At 47.4% G+C, this 21,015-nt stretch overlaps 1 protein-coding gene across 3 annotated transcripts in view; it reads left to right on the top strand.

The window, feature by feature from the left end:
- Positions 1–7,286: 7,286 nt before the first annotated feature.
- Positions 7,287–21,015, top strand: part of TNS4 (tensin 4) — a 74,209-nt gene continuing 60,480 nt past the window's right edge. The window contains exon 1 of one of the 3 annotated variants that reach the window (XM_069634562.1): positions 7,287–7,464. The gene's annotated coding sequence lies outside the window, so the exon portion shown is untranslated. The remainder of the gene's footprint in view (positions 7,465–21,015) is intronic. The other 2 variants (XM_069634561.1, XM_069634563.1) reach the window with 2 other exon arrangements.

The following is a 21,015-nucleotide window of genomic DNA, read 5'->3' on the forward strand; positions in this document are numbered from 1 at the left end:
AAAACAAGCAAGAAAGAGGATTCTTACTAACTTACATTTCATTCAATTCAAAGCATATACAAATCAAACCACTCAGTTTGAGCTAAAATATGATTTGCAACCATTTGATGGGAGCCCCATATTGTCGACATACACATTTTGTCCTACTGGTCATTGTTCAATATTCATGCTGGTGTAATGTCCGCACTGGTTGTCTTATTTTTTTTCTTCCTCCAAATTGAGGCTAGCTAAAAAGTTAACAGCTGCAATTTGAATTGCCATATTATTGCATCCTGACAGTGCTGCCCAACATTCAGATTGAGGTATATTTCCCAAATATTGACAATGTTTATTAAACACAATTTGTCTTTTGGTTCTTAGTGACCTACACTCTGTAAACAGGTGAACAAGAGTCTCTCGCATAGTATCATTTTTGCAAAAACGGCATACATTTTGTTGTGGACTCACTAAACCACGTCTTGCCTTTATATCTAGTGTTCCCCACAGGTTAAAGCGAAGACGAAGTATTTCACCCCGATATTTTGGTGAGCGAATCAAATACATTGGCAAGGTGCTTAATTTCTTTGGAGGAAATCGTGCAACATCGCCATCGCGATACATTAAACATAGTTCACAGGTGTTAATCCAGTCAGTTTGGTAGATTTTTAGCTTTGCTTTGTCAGGATTAAACAACAACTGGTTAATGGTAATTTCTGCTTTCGCTAGTATCGAATACACTTTTTCTAACCAGTTAGAAATATAACTGGATTGTTTTGTTGAAAAAAGGTACTGCGAGAGAGTTTTAAGCAATGTATTATCATTCGTGGACATCAAACATTTTCTAAAAAGCTAGCACAAACGCTAGCTATCTTGGGCTTCGAGAGAGGGTGGACCAAGTTCATATCTCATCCACGGTATCGGAGTGCATTGAGGGAGGTGGAGTATTATACGCCAAAATTTTGCTTCCCATTGAGTAAATGTAAATGTCGAATCTGTGGGGAAGGTTTTAAGGCCATATAGTAGAATGGGGACAATTCTTTTTGTCCAGAAATGCCATGCAGGTAGGATTGAGAACTTTCCATATTTATGCATGATAATACGTGCCTGTGAGATGGCAGATACTAAGTTGGACTCCACTCTCTCGATCTGCCCATGTGCTCCTCTACGTCCTTCGAAGATTGTTCCCAGATAACAATAACTTGGAACCACACCAATTGGGGTTACACCAATGGACCAAATAAGTGACAGAGGCCCAGAACGTTGGGAGAATATTGTACGATCTGGGTTTTGGTCGGGTTGATGGATAATTCATTGAGTTTTACATATTCTTGGAACATACCTAATAACCGTTGTAATCCCACCTGAGTCCTAGAAATGAGGACCATGTCATCGGCGTACATGAGAGATTGTACTTGCTGATCGTTCAGTTTGGGAGAGTCCGATATGACTTCTGACAATGCTGTTTTCACATTATGGATATAGTAATTAAATACAGCCGATGCTAACGAGCAACCCTGTTTTAAGCCCGGATATGTGGGGATTTTTCCTGAAAGAAGTCCATCCAGGGTAATTCGAATTTGGACAGATGTAGCATGATGTAATGAGTGAATAATGTCAATCAGTGTCGACGGAGAGTTATCTCTTGCAAGCTTTTGCAATAATAGTAGGCGACTCGGTGTCTAGTCAAATGGTCGACAGACAAATGGTCGACACAATTTGGTCGACAGGACAAATGATCGAATTTTTTTTTTAGTTATATATATATTTTTTAGGTTTTCGTTTAGGGAAAAAAAGGGGTTTTTAGGAAAAAAAAGGGGGTTGAGGGGACCCCCCCAAAAAAAAAAGTGAAAAAACAAAAAAAAAAGAATTTGACCATTTGACCTGTCGACCTTTTGGTGTCGACAATTTGTCCTGTCAACCCTTTAGATTCGACCAGTTGACCTACAACCAGGCGACTCACAGAATCGAAGGCAGCGTTTAGATCAATAAATGCATAAAATACTTTTTGCATGCTCTCATGACATTGAGCCTTTATTGCATTTAGGGTCAGAAGATTGATATTAGTGCCCATACCAGCCATGAAGCCTGTCTGATTAGAATCACGATGGTTGTTGATTCCAGACCAGCAGTCAAATTTACACAGTACCAGTTTAGTAAATATTTTTCCTGGGGCATCTAATAGCACGATGGGACGATAATTCGCCAGGACCGACCGATCACCCTTTTTAAATATTGGAATTATTATAGAAGACATCCAAGATGGTGGAAGAAAATGGGTGTTTAGAATGTCCCAGAAAATTATGAAGAGAATATGGGCACCCCTGTATGGATATTTTTTAAACATATAGTTTGATAGTCCATCTGGGCCTTCAGCTCTCGAGGAGCTTGACTTCTTGATAATGTCATAAATAGCTTCTTCTGAATCTTCTAATTCCGAGGTCGATGTTGACAACAAATGATACTTGAACTTTGCGTATTGGGGGTCGGCGTACAGAGTTGAAAAATGCTTAACCCATGTTTGTTCTGCTACTCCATTTAATTGTGCATCTGCTTGATGGTGGCAGGTATGATTGTTCAAAAGGGACCACATTCTAGCTGAGTTTTTATTTCACATGGCATGGGCCATTGCTTCGCTATCTTGCTGAAACAATATAGACTCCCGCCCACAGAGCCAGTTCTTATATTTACATTTGGCTGTCTTTAATGCTTGCCACTTGTTGACAGCGTCAGAAAGTAAAAATTTGCCTTTTTACCATTCTGTACTCTGCCTTCCTTTTAGCAACACTAGCATCAAAGGCATGTGGATGTTTAACAACATTGGACTGTGGAATGGCTACCGTCTGGGCAAACGAATGCAATAGTTCTGTATATTCGTTACCATGATAAGAAGATGACTTATCCACAATCAAATGCTCAAAATAATTCAGAGTACTCGCAGTCCATTTCAATCGGGTGCGAGCATTATTGACTCCAAAATTGCCGGAACCATATACCTCTCTGTGCGTCGACGTAAGATTAAGCTTAAGCTGAAGAATCAGCATACAGTGGTCACTATTTGGGTGGTCATTAACACTAAGTAGCTTGGTTTGTTGGAATAATTTGGAGTCAACATATATATAGTCAATAATACTACTCGCCTGCCCGCGGTGCAATGTATAATGTGACGGGACATCCCCCTGTACTGATCCGTTAGTCATGATAATTACGTTCATACATGATCGACATCCATTTGTGTACCCCTTGACTTTGTGGTCCTGCCTTCCAGCAATTTAAGTTTAGATCACCTAATACAATTGTATATGAGATCAGTTTGTCCAATGATGTAAGGTGGACCATGTCAAGGAGGCCAGCAAAAAATGTGTCATCAAGCATGTGTGTTGCATTTATTTTTAAAGTGCGACAGCAGAGGTATGTACTGCTGCTTTCTTACTCACACTTTTATTCCTCAAACGAGACAGAAATGCTTTGGGGGTTTTTTGGATCGCATTTTACAGTCTCTGGCCTTTAAAGGTCTAGTCACAGTAAAATTCCCTGGGAGCCTACAGGACATTAGTGTTGGGAATGCTTTCCTAGCATTAATGTATTCAAGGCAGCTGGGCGTCGCATAATGTCCGCTACAGCTCAGCACCTAGAAATGTGCAGGTCACCTTTGAGAATAAGGTGATATCCTAATTTCCAAAAATAGAGTCATCACATCCTCTGCTTTATTTTTAGATGCCCCATTTTTTAAGGATCGGGCCCAAAATCTATATTTACATTTTGTTTATTGTTTAAAGTCACACAATCAGGGGAAAGGATAGAGAGGGGGAGTGATGGGCCAGATGGGGAGTTATGGGCAATTAAGCAAAGGGAGAGCAGTGGGCCAGAGTGGGAAGCGATGGGCAGGAGAGCAGGGAGGGAGCAGTGGGCAAGAGGTGGGGTGGTGGGCCAGTAAGCAGATAGAGTGGCAGGCCAGGAAGCCAAGAGGAAGCAGAGGGTCAGAAAATAAAGAGGTAGTGGTGGGCTGTAAAGAGGCCGAAAGCTGCAGTTTGGGAGAAAGAATGGGAAAAGAATGTGAAAAAATTGAATAAAGGATGCAAGATGCAGAGGAGTGAGAAAGAGTAAACGACTGTAAATTGCAGGAGGAACTGGGGAGCATAAGGTGAAGTTTGGGGGCATAGTTTGGAGTGTGGCAAGGACTAAGGAGTGTGAGTTGTGACTTTGCAGTGTGACCGAGCATATGTGTATGCACATGACTGGCAGAGTGAGAGGTTCAAGAGCATTAGTTGCGATGGGAAATTGGTGAGTGGGATGGTTAGTGGGGTGTGGTGGTGGCTGGAGGATTGCATGGCATAGAAGGGAAATATTTTCACCATTACACCTGATAATCTATAAAGTTAATGATATAATAAAATAATATTAAATAGGCATGCCCATTTCCCCCCAGAAAAGAGTGAAAAAATGTTGTTCTGTCAACCCAGGGACATCTGGTACTCTTCCTATTAAATTGATACAAACAGTGCAAATAATGACAACCTGGCTCTTTTATAGTGTCACCCACTTCCTCTTTCTTGACAACTGCCAATTTTACACCCTTTAATAATGAACAACATCTTGCAAAAATGCTGTAAAAATACAATTTTGTACTACAAAATGTGCTTTTTTATGTCGCAAAATGTTCAGTTTCATGCCGCGGGAGGGTCTGACTTGTACCACTGCATGGAAGACTTTACCCCCCTCATCATGTCCTTGCACGTGTGCCCATAATAGTCTATCCTTCTAAATATATCCATGTTATTGTACTCTATTGGGGTATCCCCTTATTACACATTGATCTGTTGCTTTCAAGCCAGGCTGGCACTGTATACACCAAATATATACAGGCAAGGGCTTGTGGGGGATATGTCTGGTAGGTGCAATGGACTGTTAGAGGCTGTGGGCTGAGTGGGGTTTGGAGTAGGGCTGAGCAACATTGTTAGATTCCGTTCCACCAGCCGCAGGAATTAAATCTGTCAATGTCAATCTGCTTTGCACCAATCTGCCGTTGCGCCACCCCGGCCTATCGAAAAAGACCAGTGCAAAGTTTCTTGTGCAACTGCGTGATCAGCATGAATCAAAAAGAGGTGCGCAAAATTTCTTGTGCCTGTGTGTGAACCGAGCATGAAACGAAAAGAGCTGCCCAAAGTTTCTCGTGCTGCAGCAGAAACCTAGCACAAATCAAAAAAAGCTGCACAAAGTTTCTTGTGCTGCTGTGCAAATCTGTCGCAGATTGAAAAAAATGGGTGAAGTTTCTCGTCTCGCTGTGAGAAACTAGCAAGAATCGATGAAGACTGTGCAAAGTTTCTTGTGTCGCTGCGCAAAACTGTCACAAATTCAAAAAGACCTGCCCAAAGTTTCACTGCGGGAACCTAGCACAAATCGAAAAAACCATGGACAGTTTATCGTGGCACTGCACATGTTATGTTATGTTATTTTGCATTTATATAGGCCTTATATACCATTGGTGTGGTCTGAAGGCGCTGGTAGGTTGAACGCCCTTGGGAACCGAAGTTCATATCAGTAGAGGGAGTAGAGAGAGTCAAAAGGTGCGTGTGAGCACCGGGTATGTGTGCAGCTTGTGCGGTATCCGTGTAATAGCTGCTTTCTAGCGGTAGGTGTGATGGTTGAGAGGTCAGGAGTATGTGTTTGTTCTGGCAGGATTTATCCAGATCGGATGTGGCTGCGTTAGGCCTGAGGAGAACGCCTGGCTTAGAGGTGTGTAACCAGCAGTGATTACTTAGAATGATGTGGAGTGAGCGGCGAATGTTGGTATGAGAACAGTTATACCAAATGGTGTCATAGTATCCCTGTGTTCTAGTTGAGTGGTGATGCGAGGAGAGAGTAAGCGTGTTGGTGAGATATGATGGGTTATATGCCCTTTCAGACAATCTCTGCAAAGAGGCTATTGGGCACACTTCTAGATTCACAGCGAGGCTATTGGGTACACTTCTAAATTCAACGTCTAATTGCACTTCTAAATTCAACTTCTAATTGCACTTCTAAATTCAACTTTCACAGAGAGGCTATGGGGCACACTTCTAGATTCACAGAGCGGCTACTGGGCACCCTTCTAGATTCAGCGAGGGTGTTGGGCACACTTCTAGAATCCCAGAGAGGCTATTGGGCACACTTCTAAATTCAGCTTCTAAATGCCCTTCTAAATTCAACTTTAACAGATAGGCTATTGGGCACACTTCTAGATTCACAGCGAGGCTATTGGGTATACTTTAAAATTCCACTTTTCACAAGGAGGCTATTGGGAAATACGGATCATATGACCTTACACCCACCTTACTAGTCCCCCCAATGCTTAGACTGGCCCTCTAGAATTAGGTTTTTGAAGCACTTGCCCACTAGGATGTTGTGCGTGAGTGAGAGCACTCTCTTACTGGGCTTAAAGTAACTGGCCATGACTGTTACCAGGTATGTGAAATTGGCCACACGTGGTTACTGGACACGTTGACACTGGCAGTACCTTTATTGCACCTGTCAATCATCCATTGCTTCCATGTGTATATGGACACAAAACTAACATGGTTCTGAAAAACCTGTGCAAGTTTCTCGTGATGCTACACAAAACTATCATGGATCAAAAAATGACCTCCGAGAAGTTTCTTGTCTCACTACACGAAACCAACATGGAAACGAAACACCACGCTCCGGGTCGAAATCTCAATGGTGGCCGAACCGTAACACTGATTTCGCGGAACGGGTGGAAGCAGATTCCAGTGTTAATTCTGCACTTTTTCGCTTCGCAGGTGGGCATTTTGCGCACCCTTAGTTTGGAGTAGAGGGTGCAAATTAAGTATCATGAAGCTGCGTTGTGAGATGCCAGTGGCTCTTGAGGGGGCAATGGGATCTGGAAGTGAGAGGGCAATGATGATGGGTGTGGCCATTGAGTTTGAGAAAGTAGGGAGCCTGGAAAGACGTGATGGAAGGGTAATTCGAAGCTGCAAACACATATATTTGTGTACGGTGTGCTTTGGTTTACCCAGGTAACAGTGGAGAAGCACGTATCTTGTCTCAATCACTTCCTTTCCGTTTCTACTTCAATTACCAACTTCCGACAGCAGCCCGCCCCCGCCCGTGTCTAAGGAGATCTCCAAAATAAAGGGAAGCCCTTTATCCAGCCCTGAGGGCGTGTAGGGGTACTCATGCCCAGCCGCCTCCTCTGGGTGCACGTCACCGGCCCGTTGGCGGGGAAGGCGGGGCGTGGTTCCCGGGAGCAAGGAGCGGCCCTAGCACTGAAGGGCGTGGCCTCCAGCGTCACTTCTCACCTGGCCTCGCGCTTCCAGCCCTTCTCTGCAGACAGTTCCAAAGGAAGGTACAGCAGGCAGCGAGAGGTGCCCATCTGCAGGCAAGGAGGGTCTCCGGCAGCGTCTAGTTCAACACAGGTGGCCTGCAGCCTGCAAGATAGCGGTCAAAGGTGAGACGCATCCTCCAGGACAACACACACAGAGAGGTGAGGTGAGGCTTGACATGCAAAGGTTATTTGCAAAGCACGTGTGCCAGTCTCTTTATTCTACTCTGGCTCTGAAATACGCTTTTCTCGAACGGCCATCGCTGAGTCATTAGATTGTACAATCTGTATTGTTTTTTTTAATCTATGTTGATAATAATTTGTGCTGCTGTCTAGCGCTTCGGGTCTCACTGGTCCTCGCACGCTTTTAAGCGCGATACTATTAAACCAATTCAATGGTTGACGGCCCGTGGTGGACGAGAGTAGGAACCCCGAAATCCATATGCGGCTCCTGCAGGATTCACGGTTTTAGTTGGTTAATGGGGTGCGGCCCGGGGAACCATTCGGAAGAAGGCAGCTATTTTAGAAATTGACCGATGAGCTGTTTTATCTGTTAATTCGGGCAGTGTCATCATAACGTGATCTCTTGCACACTTGGGGGGTTACCATGCAAATAATCCGCGGTCCCGACATTTAGCACCCCCTTGTCTGGGAGATGGGCAGAGCACGTGATGTCTTTGAAGTAACCGATTTTGCTTCTTGACATCCAGACATTTTCTCTATGGATGCTCAAGCGTTGTATCGTCAATATGGCGTCCGGGCCTTTCAACCTTTTTAAATGAAAGGGCCCTCGAGCCTCAGGGTGCCCCCAGCAACTGCCCCAATGTTGCTCCAATGTTGCCAGTCAGTAGTCTCGTAACACCGCAATGTATGTGTTTCTCTATTTTCGTTCTTACGCTTAAAATGGGCCATTTGCGGCCCTCGCATTAAAAGAGCTCTTCCAGACACTTTAAACGGGATATACAGAAGTGTTATCATATCCTTGCCATCTAATGCTGGTTCCTCCCCAACAGCCACTTGCTGACAAAGAAAGATGTATAGCTCTTCAGTGTGTATTTCGTGTTTAAGCTCCCTCCTGGCTGGCCGCATTGTGACATCGTCCGTTATTAAACTCATCTTTATCGTCATTGTATGCACCCCAGGGGTGCCTCAGACTGTTTTCACTCTAAGCAAGGGACCCCCGACCATCATGTTCAAATGGGGCCCCCCGCACGTCTTCACCCAGGCATGGCTCAATGTGTATATAAAAATGGGCCTCATTCCGAGTATGGCGTTAAGGGATAGCGGCCACCGCTAACGAGAGCGGTGGCGGTAATCCCTTACCGCCATACTCCGAGTTCCCTTTGCGCCATGGAGGTTTTAACACATGCTTTTAGCAGGTGTTAAAAACCATGGCGCTAAGGGACCTTGATGTTAATTACGCCACCGTAATTTACGGTGGCGTAATTGACGCCTTCCCCACTCCCATTATGCCCTATGGGGCAAGAATGGGAATGGGGAAGGGTAAATGGGGATTGGGGAATTACCGCCCCGCCAACCTTGGAATGGGGCGGTAATTCCGCCATCCACCAAGGCGCTGCCGGTCCGGCGTCAACCAAGGCGTTAATAGCGCCATTGGTTAGCGCCGTACTCGGAATGAGGCCCAATGTCTTCAAAGACCACAATATGCGATCAAAATGAATTTCGGTGGCAGTGTGCTTCATTACGACTCAGGCGGTAAGGGGTTTACGGCGGCATAAACAGCGCCGACCCTTACCGCCTGATTCCGAGGTCCCTTAGCGCCATGGAGGTTTTAACACCTGCTTTTAGCAGGTGTTAAAATCTATGGCGCTAAGGGACCTTGATGTTAATTACGCCACCGTAATTTACGGTGGCGTAATTAACGCCTTCCCCACTCCCATTATGCCCTCTGGGGCAAAAATGGGAATGGGGAAGGGTAAATGGGGATTGGGGACTTACCGCCCCACCAACCTCGGAATGGGGCGGTAAGTCCGCCAACCACCATGGCGTAAACGTAGTTTACGCCATGGTGGTAAAGGTACGACCCAGGCGGTAACTTACCGCCTGGGTCGTAATGAGGCAAGTAAAGCTATAAGAATTTGTTGATTTTTAAACAAATCCAACAATTTGTATTGTATCTCTTCTCGCTCGATGGTGAAAATGTATTTCTATTTTGGATGATGTCTTTGTAAGGTTCTATGAGGCCTAATATGTAACCATAACACAATACAAAAATTAGTCGAGCAATATATTTATAGGGCAAAAAGGCTGTGGCACTAGTCGTACGTGCATCATACTGTGGCTTGTGTCAGCAGCAACCTTCTCAGAGGGTCCCTTATCCATCTCCCGTGGTTGTCTTCTTTTTCCCTGCACCCGAGTGTCCCCAAACCAAGCCCTCAAAGTGTCAGTCAGTGCAAAATGCAGAGCCATTGCAAAGCCTCAAGATGTTTCATGACCGGCGCAAGTAGCTCGTCCAGCCTGTGTTTAGCTCTGCATGCTGGGATCTGTATTTTAGCTTCCCCATTGAATTTGGGACTACACGTCCCAGAATGCAAGGATACCGAGATTACTGGGTGAGCTTTTCACGCCTGACATGGGCGAACTTTAGAACCCCCTGTTTCTCGTATGATCTGATCACACATTGCTGGATTTGGGGGTGCAGTGTAAATGGGCCTTTCTTTAGACTCAGTAGAAACTTGCAGCTGATCATTGCCTTATCAATTAAGAGCATTTAACCTGCAGAGCACCCCACTCCGTGTGCCTGGCAACTGCATCCCTTCAGTACTGCGATGATGTCCAAGTCCTTGTTGCTTCTCAGGGTTACACCCCACTCTGCCCCCTCTCAGGGGTGGCCTGTCTTCCCCTTCCCAGGTACCCGGCCTCATCGTTACTCCTACTGCGGTGGAAACAGGGATTGCGTTTGTTGCCCACACTATGCCTGCCAACATGCGTTATGCTATGTTCTGCAACGGTCATGCATACTAACTTCTGCTGCCTTGTGCACGGTCGTTCTGCAGGCACTCTGCTGCTACAGCCGAAAGAGAGGGGGTTGGTAAAGTTAGTCGCGAGAGAAAAGATAGCTCTGCTGTTGGGTTGACGAGTGCAGACCGGAAGTACGCTGAACTGTGTGGGCAGGTATTTTTCTAGGTATTCTGTGTCAAGGGCCCTGGGGAATTAATGATGAAAATGCACCAACGTGCAAACATACGTGTTAAACCAGGAGCTTTTAACATCTGTTACGCAACTAGTGGATGTTATGCACAATGGGTCAATAACAATGGTCAAATCCACCCAGGGCATTAACTCATCAACCCGCCCAATATGGTCTGACAAAGGGGCCCAGATTTGCTAGATGGGCCGTCCTTTTTGGCATTACCCTATAGGCCAGTCAGGCGTGTCTGACCATTCTGAGTGTGGCTTTACCTGTTCCTCCTAATAATTTCCCTGTCAGCCTCTTCTCAAACGTCCACGTTTGACCCATTCTCAATATACGCTGCCTGAGGCTGGTCAGTGTTAACCCTGCTGCCCCGTACTTTTACCCCCGGAGTCCTGCTTAGTGCTGCTTTGTCTCCCTCTTTTCAGTTCTCCTCTGTCTGCCCTTCTCAGTGCTGGCCTTTTTTCTTTTTGGTGTTAGTACAACACTGAGAAGGGGCAGATGAACTATCTACACCTTTTCAGTTTTGCCCTGTCTGCCCCTTCTCAGTGTTGCCCTATCTGCCCCTACTCAGTGTTGCCCTATCTGCCCCTACTCAGTGTTGCCCTATCTGCCCCTACTCAGTGTTGCCCTATCTGCCCCTACTCAGTGCAACCCTCTCTGCCCCTACTCAGTGTTGCCCTCTCTGCCCCTACTCAGTGTTGCCCTATCTGCCCCTTCTCAGTGTTGCCCTATCTGCCCCTTCTCAGTGTTGCCCTATCTGCCCCTTCTCAGTATTGCCCTATCTGCCCCATCTCAGTGCAACCCTCTCTGCCCCATCTCAGTGCAACCCTCTCTGCCCCTACTCAGTGTTGCCCTCTCTGCCCCTTCTCAGGGTTGCTCTATCTGCCCCTTCTCAGGGTTGCTCTATCTGCCCCTTCTCAGGGTTGCTCTATCTGCCCCTACTCAGTGTTGCCCTATCTGCCCCTACTCAGTGTTGCCCTATCTGCCCCTACTCAGTGTTGCTCTATCTGCCCCTACTCAGTGTTGCCCTATCTGCCCCTACTCAGTGTTGCCCTATCTGCCCCTACTCAGTGTTGCCCTATCTGCCCCTACTCAGTGTTGCCCTATCTGCCCCATCTCAGTGTTGCCCTCTCTGCCCCTACTCAGTATTGCCCTCTCTGCCCCTTCTCAGTGTTGCCCTCTCTGCCCCTTCTCAGTGTTGCCCTCTCTGCCCCTTCTCAGTGTTGCCCTCTCTGCCCCTTCTCAGTGTTGCCCTATCTGCCCCTACTCAGTGTTGCCCTCTCTGCCCCTACTCAGTGTTGCCCTCTCTGCCCCTACTCAGTGTTGCCCTCTCTGCCCCTACTCAGTGTTGCCCTCTCTGCCCCTACTCAGTGTTGCCCTCTCTGCCCCTACTCAGTGTTGCCCTCTCTGCCCCTTCTCAGTATTGTTCTATCTGCCCCTTCTCAGTATTGCCCTATCTGCCCCATCTTAGTGCAACCCTCTCTGCCCCTACTCAGTGTTACCCTCTCTGCCCCTTCTCAGTATTGTTCTATCTGCCCCTTCTCAGTGTTGCTCTATCTGCCCCTTCTCAGTGTTGCTCTATCTGCCCCTTCTCAGTGTTGCTCTATCTACCCCTTCTCAGTGTTGCTCTATCTGCCCCTTCTCAGTGTTGCTCTATCTGCCCCTACTCAGTGTTGCTCTATCTGCCCCTACTCAGTGTTGCTCTATCTGCCCCTACTCAGTGTTGCTCTATCTGCCCCTACTCAGTGTTGCTCTATCTGCCCCTACTCAGTGTTGCTCTATCTGCCCCTACTCAGTGTTGCTCTATCTGCCCCTACTCAGTGTTGCTCTATCTGCCCCTACTCAGTGTTGCTCTATCTGCCCCTACTCAGTGTTGCTCTATCTGCCCCTACTCAGTGTTGTTCTATCTGCCCCTTCTCAGTGTTGCCCTATCTTCCACTTCTCAGTGTTACCCTATCTGCCCCATCTCAGTGCAACCCTCTCTGCCTCTCCTCTTGGCACCCTGCCTGCACTTCTCAGTATATTCCTATAACCCCCTTGCCTCATTACCCTAGCTGTCCTCCCTCCACGTGACCCCTCTATCTCTTATTAGTGGTCCCACCTGTCACACACCCTGTTGCAATACACCCTTCTGTTCCTCAGGTGGCACCAAACCTTAAAAGTGTTCAGCTGGCATGTTGGAATTCTGTTGTTTTTCAGCTGGACGCTCTAACATGCCCAAACATTTGTTATCGTTTCGCCATTTGCATGGTTACCCCATTGGGCGTGTTTGCGTCTGGTTTCAGGAAAAAACACTGGAGCTTCTTTTAAATGTTATTCTGTTGCTGTGAAGTAATGAGAAAGTGAAATACGCCATTTTGGACCAGGAAGTCCAAAATATGTAGTCCATCTACTTCCTATACATCTCAGCCGTCCCGCCAGAGAATGAGTCCCCCTGTTGACAGTGCACATTGATTTGTTTTCTCTTATAAGGCCCTCTGTACTAGTGGCAGTGCTTCCCTGGGATGACAAAGCTGTAATTTCACTCCGTATTTACGTGACGGGCGCACCTGCATGCATTGCAGCCAAACATGAGGGCAGCATGGCCCAGCGCACTCTGATTGGCTGGGATGCCAGGCATGTCAGCCAATCAAAGCATGGACCGTTCCGAACTTCAGTTTGGCCGTATCATCCATATGCCCGTATTTCCACGAATTTTTAGCCACTTTGAAGGAGGTGGAATTCGGCCCAATCTGAGTGGTTGATTGGACCAAAAGGTGAATTCAATATGGTTGGTGTGTGAGATTGGCATCCGCAAGTCTTTGAAAGTAAAGTTAAAAAAATGTATTAAATGCAACGATACAGTTAATTCTGCCAAGGAAACGCTGGTCTGCTAATCAGACCCACCTTTCAAGATGCTCCATACCAAAAGGATAGTGCTGATATGTGCTACCAGTCTGCCAACATCTACACTGCCATCTCTGCAGTGGTACAGAACAGGTTCAAAATTCACCTGCGTCTCCCTGACAACGGCCAGTACACAAAGTCCCTAGATAGCATTTTAATTGTGTGCATCACTGATGTAAATCCAAATGATTGTGGAATCTAGACAGTCTAGTGGCAATGCAAGCCATGCCTGGTTTGGCATGTTTACTGCTAGAATCAGAGTTATAAACCACAGCCATTTGAAATCACACCAGTGTCAACTCTGTGTGTGAGCAGGGACCACGTCTAGGCTGACTGTCTCTGCAGCAGCCATGTGGAACAATAGCCAGGATGCTGTCCTCTGATTCCACAACAGGAAGGGTAACATCATCCTGTAGGCCACAGAAACCTCCACCAGGGATCCTATATAAACCATGCTTCAAAGGCAGGATTGACATAACAAAGAAACATCATGCCATGTGCAGATCACTGAAGTTACTTTGAGTTCAGCAGGCATGGGTAGGTGGTGGGGTTAGAGTAGCCAGAGAAGGAAGGTCATCTTGGTTTCTGTTAGGGCTCTCTTCCTTTAACCTGCCCCCTCCATTGCCTGCAGACAAGGTACTCTGGGTATGATATAATAAGGCAGAAGGCACTTGTTACGACAACAGGGGTTGGACCCCTTATTGTTTTGGCATGTTGTGCATTAGCCTGATAGGTATTTAAATTCCTAATATGTGATGGACAATTGGTAGCAAGCTGTCTGATGGCCATTTCATGACAATGGCATAGCCTGGGTCCTTCATGGCTTATCTGATGGGCATCATAAAAGCATGTTGGGCGGTCAATTTTCAATTGACTTTTCATGGGCCAATCTATAGCTACTCATTTCATGGCACAGGATCTGAGATGCCTCTCATTGCACAACCGCTGGCGGCCATTTTATGACTCAGCCAGCCTTACCATGCGCTCGAGCCTCGACTACAGCAGATGCCTCAGCAATTAAGTGTACAAGACACGCCCTTCTAGTGGGAACATGAAGTAGACACGCTAATGCATTCCATGGTGGAATTTCTTGACTTAATCTGCCCCGTGGCTTTGTTCCAGCAGAACACAGACAGCCTTATTTGACATGCAGACAAGAAAGGATTTTCTAATCGAAACGTTTTTGCTGAGCATTAGAAATAACTGACATGTATTGCTTTTGATTTTGAGTACAGGGGGAATCGCCTTTTTTCCACAATAGCCAAAATCTTTATTTTACATAGCAAACACATCAGAAAGTCACCGACATGCGCCAGCAAGGCACTGTTTCCTCCCATGTGACGTTACTGTGGAAATGGAGGCACTTGCGCCGGGACATCACTGCCACAAAGACAGGTTCCAAGCATGGTGTGAGAGTTTAGAAGTTAGCTCATCCGGTGTGTTGTCAATGTGATGTGGGCAGTCTCTTCAGTTGGATGTCAAAGCAGGAAGTGCAGATCCCCAGTCTAATGTCACTTCCTGCCTCGTTCTGAAATCACGTGTCATTGCTGCATTTTGGGTGTGCGTTGGGGGACGGGGGGTGGTGACACAGCAATTGTTCATGTGTATGTATATTATTACTGTACACAGCAGGTCAGTAGTATTACCATGCATGGCTAATTTACAATCCATCAATATAGTCGTCGAATGAGCAATTTGAAGTGTGATATGCTTTATAAAGTGGTGTTGGAGAGCGGGAAAGCGTCGCTAGGGAGGTACTGGGGGTAGGGGGCATAGCCCCGGGTCTTCTGGTTGTAACCCTGGGTAGAAGCTCAGGGAATACAACCAAAATGCTAGCTAGCCCCGGGTCCCAACAGTCCAAACATTAGCGTAGCCCCAGGTCTTTTCCAAACCTAGCAGCATCCCTGGCAGGAGGGCCAGCGTAGTGCACAAGACAGAGACTCCCCCAGCCCAGGTGCGGGTCCTATTTCTTCAGGACCCTGGCATCAAGCGTAGAGTCAGCCCTCAGGTTTATTCCTATCCAGACTGCACCCGGACTAGTTTCCGCTCCGTTCCAGATGTTGCCTTTGCTGTAGTTTTTAATTATCCTTGCTTTATGCGTTAATCACAGCGCAGGTTCTTGTACAGACTGGTTCACTCAGTGTTCATGATCAAAGAACAAGAAAATAAGTGTGGGGACAGCGTGTCCCTCTTTTGCAGGCACCTCTCCCGAGCGGGATACCACTGTTGCTGCATATCTCCCTTGTGGTTTTACTCTGGAAAGCTTGGCAGTGGGGCACTAATGCGGTAAGCTCCCGCGTGTGATGTTACTGAGGTGGGCATAAGTGTGGGGACAGCATGTCCCTCTTTAGCAGGAATATCTCCAGAGCGTGATATCACTGTTGCTGCATAATTCCCTTGTGGTTTTACTCTGGCAAGCTTGGTAGTGGGGTGTTACTGCGGTAAGATCCCAAGTGTGATGTTACTGAGGTGGGCATAAATGTGGAGACAGCTGTCCCTCTTTTGCAAGGACTTCTCCTGAGCATGATATCACTGTTGCTGCATAACTCCCTTGTGGTTTTACTCTGGCAAGCTTGGTAGTGGGGTCTTACTGGGGTAAGCTCCCGAGTGTGATGTTACTGAGGTGGGCATAAGTGTGGGGACAGCGTGTCCCTCTTTTGCAGGAACCTCTCCCGAGCGTGATATCACTGTTGCTGCATAATTCCCTTGTGGTTTTACCTTGGCAAGCTTGGTGGTGGGGTCTTACTGAGGTAAGCTCCCGAGTGTGATGTTACTGAGGTGGGCATAAGTGTGGGGACAGCGTGTCCCTCTTTTGCAGGAACCTCTCCCGAGCGTGATATCACTGTTGCCGCATAATTCCCTTGTGGTTTTACTCTGGCAAGCTCGGTGGTGGGGTGTTACTGTGGTAAGCTCCCGCGTGTGATGTTACTGAGGTGGGCATAAGTCTGGGGACAGCGTGTCCCTCTTTTGCAGGAACCTCTCCCGAGCGTGATATCACTGTTGCTGCATAATTCCCTTGTGGTTTTACTCTGGCACGCTTGGTAGTGGGGTGTTACTGCGGTAAGCTCCCGTGTGTGATGTTACTGAGGTGGGCATAAGTGTGGGGACAGCGTGTCCCTTTTTTGCAGGAACCTCTCCTGAGCGTGATATCACTGTTGCTTCATAATTCCCTTCTGGTTTTACTCTGGCAAGCTTGGTAGTGGGGTGTTACTGCGGTAAGATCCCAAGTGTGATGTTACTGAGGTGGGCATAAATGTGGAGACAGCTGTCCCTCTTTTGCAAGGACTTCTCCTGAGCATGATATCACTGTTGCTGCATAACTCCCTTGTGGTTTTACTCTGGCAAGCTTGGTAGTGGGGTCTTACTGGGGTAAGCTCCCGAGTGTGATGTTACTGAGGTGGGCATAAGTGTGGGGACAGCGTGTCCCTCTTTTGCAGGAACCTCTCCCGAGCGTGATATCACTGTTGCTGCATAATTCCCTTGTGGTTTTACTCTGGCAAGCTCGGTGGTGGGGTGTTACTGCGGTAAGCTCCCGAGTGTGATGTTACTGAGGTGGGCATAAGTGTGGGGACAGCGTGTCCCTCTTTTGCAGGCACCTCTCCCGAGCGGGATACCACTATTGCCGCATAATTCCCTTGTGGTTTTACTCTGGCAAGCTTGGTGGTGGGGTGTTACTGCGGTAAGCTCACAAGTGTGATGTTACGGAGATGGGCTCCCTAGAGCTTTGCTGTAAAGCAGGGTTCTATGTGATTTCATCGAGGAGATTTGGTCGTATCCAAATCCATCGAATTTTATTTTTCTTTTAAGCCATTTTGCCGAAAATATATGCAGGGAGAGACCCCCTCGCAACCCCCTTGTCCCACCACCTTAGTATTACCTCTACCCAACCCCAACATATATTTGCGGGCAATTTTGGCAGAAAAAATTCTATAGATTTGTCTTCGACCAAATCTCAGCTGAAACCTCCCTATCCCGTAAAGCGCTTTAGGAGTACTAAGAATCTAAAAATAAACACATTGCTGTGGCAAGCAAACCTTCCCACCCCGGCGTTACTGTTAGGTTATGGTAAATCACCAGCATAGTAGTGTAAGATATTCTAGGCTTGTCCGGGGAGTGGAGTACTCTGCCCCCGCCGGGAGTATCCAGACCGTAGTCAGCTGGAAGAAAGAAAATAAGCGAAGGGAAGGCAAGGGGATGGGAACACGGGAAATAGATGCTGTGAACACAGGGAGGGAGAGATGCAGTGGGGGTGGCAAACACGTTATTTATTTATTTATTTATTTATAAGGCGCACAAGCGGCCCTGGGGCATCGTGGCATTGTTTCAACAGTGCTTGCTTAGTTACAAGGCAAACAGAGACAGGGGCACCTCTCTGAGGTTCTTGGTTACATTGAACCTTTTTCCGGACAGGTGCGCAGTACAAAGATAAAGGTGGCAAATAAAACACAGAGATTGGGGCGGCGAGAGACCCCCTCACAGATGTAGTGGGAGGGAATGTGCCGACCCTAGTACCCATCCCTGCCTCATGGCACTAAATCCTGGAAATAGAGAAAGTTCCCGCTGATGCCATTATCTACTCCTTGACCTTCACACTACGTATATCAGAGGCACTGACACTCATAGGCCGGGATGATGTCTCCAGATGCCTTCCAGCACCGAGTACTCCAACCTTAGGCCATCACCCAGCAGCATTCATATCACCCTTTGCTTACCAACTTTCGAGCGTGGTCTCACCACACATTTCTCAGCACGGTGATGTTTACCCGGGAAAGAGCATGGTTTCACCAATTGCTTCCAATCAAAACTTTAGCAAAAGCAAACCTCCTGGGATATCAAGGAACAAGAATGGATCCCCTGGAAGCTCCCATGTGGGATATCAAGCTCCCATGTGGGATATCAAGCTCCCATGTTGGATATCAAGGAACAAGAATGGATCCCCTGGAAGCTCCCATGTGGGATATCAAGCTTCCATGTGGGATATCAAGGAACAAGAATGGATCCCCTGGGGTATTGCCGTGGCAAGCTCCCATGTGGGATATCAAAGGAACAAGAATGGATCCCCTGGAAGCTCCCATGTGGGATATCAAGGAACAAGAATGGATCCCCTGGAAGCTCCCATGTGGGATATCAAGCTCCCATGTGGGATATCAAGGAACAAGAATGGATCCCCTGGGGTATTGCCATGGCAAGCTCCCATGTGGGATATCAAGGAACAAGAATGGATCCCCTGGAAGCTCCCATGTGGGATATCAAGCTCCCATGTGGGATATCAAGGAACAAGAATGGATCCCCTGGAAGCTCCCATGTGGGATATCAAGGAACAAGAATGGATCCCCTGGAAGCTCCCATGTGGGATATCACAGGAACAAGAATGGATCCCCTGGGGTATTGCAGTGTCAAGCTCCCATGTGGGATATCACAGGAACAAGAATGGATCCCCTGGGGTATTGCCGTGTCAGGCTCCCATGTGGGATATCAAGGAACAAGAATGGATCCCCTGGAAGCTCCCATGTGGGATATCAAGCTCCCATGTGGGATATCAAGGAACAAGAATGGATCCCCTGGAAGCTCCCATGTGGGATATCAAGGAACAAGAATGGATCCCCTGGAAGCTCCCATGTGGGATATCACAGGAACAAGAATGGATCCCCTGGGGTATTGCCGTGTCAAGCTCCCATGTGGGATATCACAGGAACAAGAATGGATCCCCTGGGGTATTGCCGTGTCAAGCTTCCATGTGGGATATCAAGGAACAAGAATGGATCCCCTGGAAGCTCCCATGTGGGATATCAAGGAACAAGAATGGATCCCCTGGAAGCTCCCATGTGGGATATCAAGGAACAAGAATGGATCCCCTGGAAGCTCCCATGTGGGATATCAAGCTCCCATGTGGGATATCAAGGAACAAGAATGGATCCCCTGGAAGCTCCCATGTGGGATATCACAGGAACAAGAATGGATCCCCTGGGGTATTGCTGTGTCAAGCTCCCATGTCGGATATCACAGGAACAAGAATGGATCCCCTGGGGTATTGCCGTGTCAAGCTCCCATGTGGGATATCAAGGAACAAGAATGGATCCCCTGGAAGCTCCCATGTGGGATATCAAGCTCCCATGTGGGATATCAAGGAACAAGAATGGATCCCCTGGAAGCTCCCATGTGAGATATCAAGGAACAAGAATGGATCCCCTGGAAGCTCCCATGTGGGATATCAAGGAACAAGAATGGATCCCCTGGAAGCTCCCATGTTGGATATCAAGGAACAAGAATGGATCCCCTGGAAGCTCCCATGTGGGATATCAAGTTCCCATGTGGGATATCAAGGAACAAGAATGGATCCCCTGGAAGCTCCCATGTGGGATATCAAGGAACAAGAATGGATCCCCTGGAAGCTCCCATGTGGGATATCAAGCAACAAGAATGGATCCCCTGGAAGCTCCCATGTGGGATATCAAGCTCCCATGTGGGATATCAAGGAACAAGAATGGATCCCCTGGGGTATTGCCGTGGCAAGCTCCCATGTGGGATATCAAGGAACAAGAATGGATCCCCTGGGGTATTGCAGTGGCAAGCTCCCATGTGGGATATCACAGGAACAAGAATGGATCCCCTGGGCTATTGCCGTGGCAAGCTCCCATGTGGGATATCAAGGAACAAGAATGGATCCCCTGGGGTATTGCCGTGGCAAGCTCCCATGTGGGATATCAAGGAACAAGAATGGATCCCCTGGAAGCTCCCATGTGGGATATTACAGGAGCAAGAATGGATCCTCTGGGGTATTACGGTGGCAAGCTCCCATGTGGGACATCACTGTCACAAGGATGTGTTCCCTGAGGTATTACGGTGGCAAGCTCCCATGTGGGATATCACAGGAACAAGAATGGATCCCCTGGAAGCTCCCATGTAGGATATCACAGAGACAAGAATAGATCCCCTGGGGTATTATTATGGCAAGCTCCCATGTGGGATATCACTGTCACAAGAATGGATCCCCTGCGGTATTACAGGAGCAAGCTCCCATGTGGGATATTACAGGAGCAAGAATGGATCCTCTGGGGTATTACGGTGGCAAGCTCCCATGTGGGATATTACAGGAGCAAGAATGGATCCTCTGGGGTATTACGGTGGCAAGCTCCCATGTGGGACATCACTGTCACAAGGATGTGTTCCCTGAGGTATTACGGTGGCAAGCTCCCATGTGGGATATCACTGTCACAAGAATGGATCTTCTGGGGTATTATGATGGCAAGCTCCCATGTGGGACATCACTGTCACAAAAAGGCATTCCCTCGGGTGTTACAGTGGCAAGCTCCCATGTGGGATATCGCACAATCCAGAATGGATCCTCTTGGGCATTAGGGTAGCAAGCTCCCATGTAGGATATCATAGGAACACAAATTGATCCCCTGGGGTATTGCGGTGGCAAGCTCCCATGTGGGCTATAACAGGAACAAGAATGGATCCCCTGGAAGCTCCCATCTGGGATATCAAGCTCCCGTGTGGGATATCACTGTCACAAAAATTGATCCCCTGGGTTATTACGGTGGCAAGCTCCCATGTGGGATATCACACGAACAAGAATGGATCCCCTGGAGTATTACGATGGCAAGCTCCCATGTGAGATATCACTGTCACAAAAATGGATCTCCTGGGGTATTATGGGTGCAAGCTCCCA

The sequence above is a fragment of the Ambystoma mexicanum genome, chromosome 13, assembly GCF_040938575.1.
Source record: "Ambystoma mexicanum isolate Mex_15411 chromosome 13, UKY_AmexF1_1, whole genome shotgun sequence".
NCBI classification, from domain to species: domain Eukaryota; kingdom Metazoa; phylum Chordata; class Amphibia; order Caudata; family Ambystomatidae; genus Ambystoma; species Ambystoma mexicanum.